Source organism: Jaculus jaculus, chromosome 13 (genome assembly GCF_020740685.1).
Source record: "Jaculus jaculus isolate mJacJac1 chromosome 13, mJacJac1.mat.Y.cur, whole genome shotgun sequence".
NCBI classification, from domain to species: domain Eukaryota; kingdom Metazoa; phylum Chordata; class Mammalia; order Rodentia; family Dipodidae; genus Jaculus; species Jaculus jaculus.
In genome coordinates this window covers 27,698,121-27,704,614 of record NC_059114.1, presented here as the reverse complement: position 1 = coordinate 27,704,614, position 6,494 = coordinate 27,698,121, and the positions used below count along the sequence as shown (strand labels likewise).

Below are 6,494 nucleotides of genomic sequence, written 5' to 3'. Positions count from 1 at the left end.
AGATGTGCCACTATTGTACCTGTTGGCTCATTTGGCCTTGCTGGCCAAATTTAAGCCTGGCAGTGTCTACTGTTGAGTATCTTCCCTGGTGGTTTCTCCTAACTTCTTTTTTGAGATGAGTTTCCATGTAGCTCATGTTGGCCTTGAACTTGCTTTGTAGCAGAGAATGAACTTGAGCTTCTTTGTTTAAAGTTTTAATGTTTTAAAATTTTTTGTAGTTGCATGTATATGATATGTAGTTATGTGTATGACTGCAGGCATTTACATGCCATGGTTTACACGGGGAGGTCAGCAAATGACTTTCTGGAGTTGATCATTGCCCTCCACTTCATTAGAGGCAGTTTGTCATTCTTCAGGCTTTTATGTAGGGTCTGGGTATCTGAACTCAGGTACTCAAGAGAGTTATAGACAAATGTGTCATCCACTGAGCTATCTCCCCAACCCCACTAACGATTTTGAACTGCTGATTCTTCTGCCTCCAGCTCCGCAGCGCTGAGATCACAGAGGTGCCCTACTATGCCCAGCTTCATTAGGTGCTGTGCACTGAACCCAAACATAGTGCATGCTGGGCAAGCACCCTGCCTCCGGAGCTACATCCCCAGCCCTGTGTGCTCTGTCTTCTAAGGCTGAATGCTTAGCTGACTTATTGGGAACCTTTTCCATATTCTTCTATTTGAGTGTCTAGGGTCACAAAAGTTAAGGTACAAAGCATTGTCATAGTAACATCTGGAAAGTAATCACCCACTGTGGGTGGGTTTGGGGATCTGAACTCAGGAGCCCACACTTACATGGCAAATGCTTTATTCCCTAATCCATTGTCCCAGCCCCTCCTTCTAGGTTTTTAAATAATTTACTATCATTTTTTGAAAAAAGTGAATTTTATTCTAAAGAGGTTGCACACATAATCCCTCTTTCCCACCCCAGTTCTGCTGAGGGTCTTGGGTGGGTTTTGGTAATTCATTCTGGGGACCAAGAGGCCTCAGTCGGTCTCTGCAGGGATGGAGAAACATGGCGTCTCAGCTATTTCCTCCCGCCCGGAGGCTCTTCCAATCCTCCCGCCCCTGTTCTGTGAGGCTCCCCAGCCTTGGTGGGAAAGCTGGAGTTCTGATTCAGTCTTGCTTTCTCTGCAGACTGGATCTGTTTTTATGAGGTTTGCATGACCCCGTGTCTCTCGCCATCTCCCTGAAACTGGCTAGCCGTGACAGCAGGATTCTTGTCACCACTTCCCCTATAACGACTTCCGGGTCTGGGCAGATGAGGCGGAGGTGGCCCATCGCCTGGCAGACAGTCAGCGGTCGTTAGAAGGATATATTGGTGTGTATATCCGCTCTTGTTAGAGCAGTGGAGGTTCTCTCTGGAGCCTGCTGGTTTCTTGTTCTAGGGCATCTGGCCTGGTTCGCAGAGCCACACACAGGTTTACCCCACGGAGCTGGTCTCACGTCCGATCCGTGAGCACGTGGTTGCCTCCATCAGCCGTATGCCACTACTGCAGGACCGTGTACTTCTTGACCGGCTGGTTGATTTGGTAACTGGCAGGATCTCCTACTTAATAAATCAGTTGGCATCTGTTATTTTCCACCTGCTCTCAGAGCACTTTCCAGCACTATGCCCATCTCCTAGGGTTTTTTTTGTTTGTTTTTGAGAGAAAGAGGCAGAGACAGAAGGGCGTGCCAGGACCTTCAGCCTGCTGCGAATGAACCCCCCCTTGTGGCGCATGCACAACATTGCGCACTTACACAACTGTGCATGTGGCTATATGGAACCTGCAGATTTGAACATGAGTGCTTAGGCTTTGCAGGCAAGTGCCTTAACCTAAACCATCTCTCCAGCCCCACCTCCTAGTTTTTGTGCCTGTTTTTCCTTTTCTCACCCCCCCCTTTTACTAGGGATTATATCTAGTCAATAACTGTAAGTTTAGGGCTAGAGAGATGCGTGCAAAGCTGGAGGACCCCAGTTCAATTTCGCAGGACCCATATAAGCTAGATGCACAGGGAGAGGGGTGCATGCTTCTGGAGTTCGTTTGCAGTGGCTGAAGGCTGAGTTGTACATTCTCTCTCTCTGCCTCTCTCTGTTTCTCAAATAAAAGACATAAATAATAAATATTTTTAAAAACTGTAAGTTTATTGCTGTTTTGCTTTGTTTATTTATTTAGAGTGTCTATTACTTCTTTTGAGTACTCTGTACTCAGTTCTATAGCCCATTTGGGGGGAATGTTGAGGTAGGTTCTCACTCTAGCCCAGACTGACATGGAATTCACTATGTAATCTCAGGGTGGCCTTGAACTCATGTCAGCCTTCCTACCTCAGCCCCCAAGTGCTGGTACCTGGCAACAAGCCAACTTTGATTGAGGTATTTTTCTTACTATTTAGTTTTGTTGAGTTGTTTGTATGTTCTAGTTATCAGCCATCTTGTCCAATGTATAGCTGGCAAATATTTTCTCTCATTTTGCATGCTGTTTGATTCAAAGTGTCCTTTGTTGTCCAAAAGCATTTAAAATCCATGAGGTCCCATTGGTTGATTCTTGGCCTTATTTCCTGGGTGACTGGAATTCTGTTCAGAAAGTCCTTGCCAGTGCCTATATTGAAGTGTTTCCACTACCTTCTTTTCTAGGAGTTTCAGAGTTTCAGAAGTGATGTTAAAGTCTTTGATCCATTTGGAGTCCTGTGCATGGACAGAAATAAGGATGTAGTTTCATTTTTCTGCATATAGGTATCCAACTCTGTTAAAAAAATGCTTTTTTTCAATGAGTTTTGGCATTTTTGTGTAAAAAACAAAACAAAACAAAACAGAAAACCAGATAGCTGTTGCTGCATGGGCTTATATCTGAATCCTCTATTCTGTTCTATTGATCTACATGTCTGTTTTGTGCCAGGACCATGCTGTTTTTATTACTGTGGCTCTGTAATAGACCTTGGAATCAGTTATGGTGATTCCTCCAGCCTCATTTTTGTTTCTCAGCATTGCTTAGGTATTTAGCGTTTTCAAATGAATTTTGAGATTTTTTTCCTGTTTTACTTGTGTATGAGTGTGTAATGTGGTGTATTTGTGTGTCTCTGTGTGTATTGTGTGTGCATGTGTATGTGCCTTTGTGGCACCCTATACCCTTGCCTGTGGCGGGTGCCCTCGTCTGTGGCGGCCAGAGCAGAGCACGCCAGCAGGGGGCGCCATGCGCTGCTTCCCGCTCACTTCGCGCCGAGGCCCGTTGGCCCCGTGGAGCCTCGAGTTTTCTGGGCCGCGTGGGCTGCTCCCCGGGAGATGCTGGTCTCCGTTGGGCCGCGTGGGTCCCATTCCTCATTATGGCAGTGGGTGGGATTTCTGACACTGCTGGGCCTTCTCAGGAGTCTGCCTCTCACCTTGGTGGGTGTGCTGCCTTCTGGAACCTTCTGGAACCCCGCTTTCCCCTGCCACGTTTCCAAGGGCCACGGCGCGTCCTGCCTTCGAGGCGGCGTGTCCGGTGTCGTCGTGGCTCTGCGCTGAGCGTCCATCGCCCAGGCGGCCAGGCGCCCTGCGTGCTGGACGGTCCGCGCCGCCGCTCTCCCCAGCGGGCCGCCCGGCGCAGCCTCGACGGAGCCCGAAGCCGGGTGCTGGACCCCGCCTGGAGCTGGTGAGGGTTCCGCCTCTGCCTGCCGAGCGATGGGATTTCGGGCGCTAAAACTACTTTTTGTTTTGGTTTTTCTTCTTCGTCCTCCTGCCCCTCTTGGGTCCACCTCTGCCCATCTCCTCCTCCCCGCCCCGCTTCTCCTCACCCGGTCTTTGCCCTGTGCCCCTCCTTTCCCTAGGTACTGGGGACCTCACATAGCTACATGCCACACTCCCAGGTCTCCCTCGGCTGTTTTACTTAGTAAGGGGAGAGGGAGGAAGGGAGGGAGAGAGGGAGGGGGGAGGGGGAGGAGGGAGAGGAACAGGGAGAGGGAGAGACAATGGGCGCACCAGGGCCTTCAGCCACTGCAAACGAACTACAGACGCGTGCGCCGCCTTGTGCATCTGGCTAATGTGGGTCCTGGGGAATGGATCCTGGGTCCATTGGCTTTGCAGGCAGATGCTTTAACAGCTAAGCCGTCCCTCAAGCCCTGAGTTGGGTTTTGCATTTGCCACCCTCCTGCCTCAGAAGCAACACCCAGCCTGGCTTAAATCCTGTTTTCTAGTAATTTAAGATTTTTAAGACTTGTGTGAAAATGTATGGAATGTTTGCATCATCTGCATTCATATTGGTGTGCTTGCTGCAATTTATTTGAATGTATATACAGTATTCTCTGTGTGCATGTCCTGCAGTGGATTAATACGCTCTTCTGTTGGTATTTGTATTGTTTTCAGACTTTTGGTTATCATGTGAAATGCTAGCAAGGCTATACCTCCCCCTAGAATAATAGCCTGCAACTCAGGCTGTTCCAGGCTAGAAACCACATGTGAGGGAGAACATGTGGCATGCATTTATATTTCTGTGCTTGTGTGAGTTCACTTAGTGTGATCTGTTCCAAGTCCATCCGTTTTCCTGCAAATTTGATCACTCTATTTTTTCTTAACACTGAGAATTCAATTGTGTATATACCACATCTTCATTAACCATTCATCTGTTGATGGGCATCTGGGCTGATTCCAGATCCTGTTTCTTGTAAATAAAGCAGCTACAAACATCTCCTTGGACATAGGCTGCGTTGTGCTTCACTAATAGGGATTGTCATCCTTGTCTGGTTTGATGATTTCTGGTTCCAACTATATGCTTGACTGGATTGGCTTGGTGCATTGGCTCCTTGGCATCCTCTGGTTTCTAGACTTTCTTGTTGAATGCTGAAGAGGTGAGTGCATTCCCCTGTGCTGTCTTCACTCAGGCAGTGGTTACAGTGTTTCTGAAGTATCCCTGTCATCTCTTAGGGAAGTCTGATTCTAAGTGTTGAGAGTATGTAAAGAGATCTTGAACTTCTGAGTTACACATCACTTTCCCCTCAGCTGTCAGTGGCAGCTGCTTTCCCAAGAAGCTACTTATTCTATATTAAAATCTTTGAGATTAGGGCCGGAGAGATGGCTTAGCGGTTAAGTCCTTTGCCTTCAAAGCCAAGGGATCCCAGTTTGATTCTCTAGGACCTACATAAGCCAGATGCACAAGGGGACACATACATCTGGAGTTCAATTTGCAGTGGCTGGAGGCCCTGGAGTACACACTCTTTCTCTAATAAATAAATACATAAAATTTAAAAAGTCTTTGATATCACTAACTCCATTTAATGAGCTATCCACTTGGTTCCTAAGAAACAACTATTTTGCTTTCTTTTTGTTTATGTTTAAATAAATTGCTGTGCTCACTTTGGCAGCACATATACTAAAATTGGAACAATACAGAGAAGATTAGCATGGCCCCTGTGCAAGGCTGACATGCATATTCATGAAGTGTTCCATATTTCTTTTTTAAAAATACATTTATTTACTTGCAGGCAGATAGAGAAGAGAGACAGACAGAGAGAGTAGGTGCACTAGGGCCTCCAGCCACTGCAGATCTTCTCCATATGCATGAGCCACTTTGCACATCTGGCTTTACATGCATACTGGGGGATTGAACTTGGGTCATTAGGCTCTGTAGGCAAGTGCCTTGACTGCCAAGTTGTCTCTCCAACCCTCCCCCCCCCCTTTTTTTTTGTTTTTTCGAGGCAGGGTTTCACTCTAGCCCAGGCTGACCTGGAATTCACTATGTAGTCTCAGGGTGACCTTGAACTCTTGGTGATCCTCCTACTTCTGCCTCCCCAGTGCTGGGATTAAAGGCATGCGCCACCACGCCCAGCACTCTGACCCATTTTTGAGAATGGACAAGGGAGAAGGTACCTACTTAGTCCAGCTGGCCTATTATGCACTGAATAGCTTAGGGCAACTTTCTTACCACCACAGCCTCCTGAATGCTGTGATTACAGTTGTGGGCCACCAGTGAATAGTTTCTCCATTCATTTTCTTTCCATTTATTGAAAAAAAGTTTTTGGCACAAGGCTGGATTCTACAGCCCAGACTGGCTTAAAGTCCCACGTGTTCCACATAATCTTGAATTTAAGAAATTCATGCTTCATTTTAAAAAAGATGAAAAAAAAAAAAGAAATTCATGCTTCAAGGCTGGAGAGACAGCTTAGTGGTTAAAGTTCTTGCCTGTGAAGCCTAATGACTCAGGTTCGATTTCCTAGTATTCACATATGCCAGATGCACAAGGTGACACATTTATCTGGAGTTTGTTTGCAGTGACTGGAGGCCCTGGAGTCCACGCTGTCTCTCCAATAAATTCATAAAATTTAAAAAGTCTTTGAGATCACTAACTCCATTTTAATGAGCTATCTACTTGACTCCTAAGAAACAACTATTTTGCTTTCTTTTTTTATAATTATTTTGCTTTCTTTTTGTTTATGTTTAAATAAATTGCTGTGCTTACTTTGGCATCACATATATAAAATTGGAACAATACAGAGAAGATTAGCATGGTGGGTCCATGGAGGCAGGATGTCGTGGAAGACTGTATGGCG

At 46.4% G+C, this 6,494-nt stretch overlaps 1 non-coding gene across 1 annotated transcript; it reads left to right on the top strand.

The window, feature by feature from the left end:
• The first annotated feature begins 5,293 nt into the window (after positions 1 to 5,293).
• LOC123454261 lies at positions 5,294 to 5,400 on the top strand. The gene has a single exon (XR_006633246.1). It is a non-coding gene; the product is annotated as a U6 spliceosomal RNA (small nuclear RNA).
• The last annotated feature ends 1,094 nt before the right edge of the window (positions 5,401 to 6,494 follow it).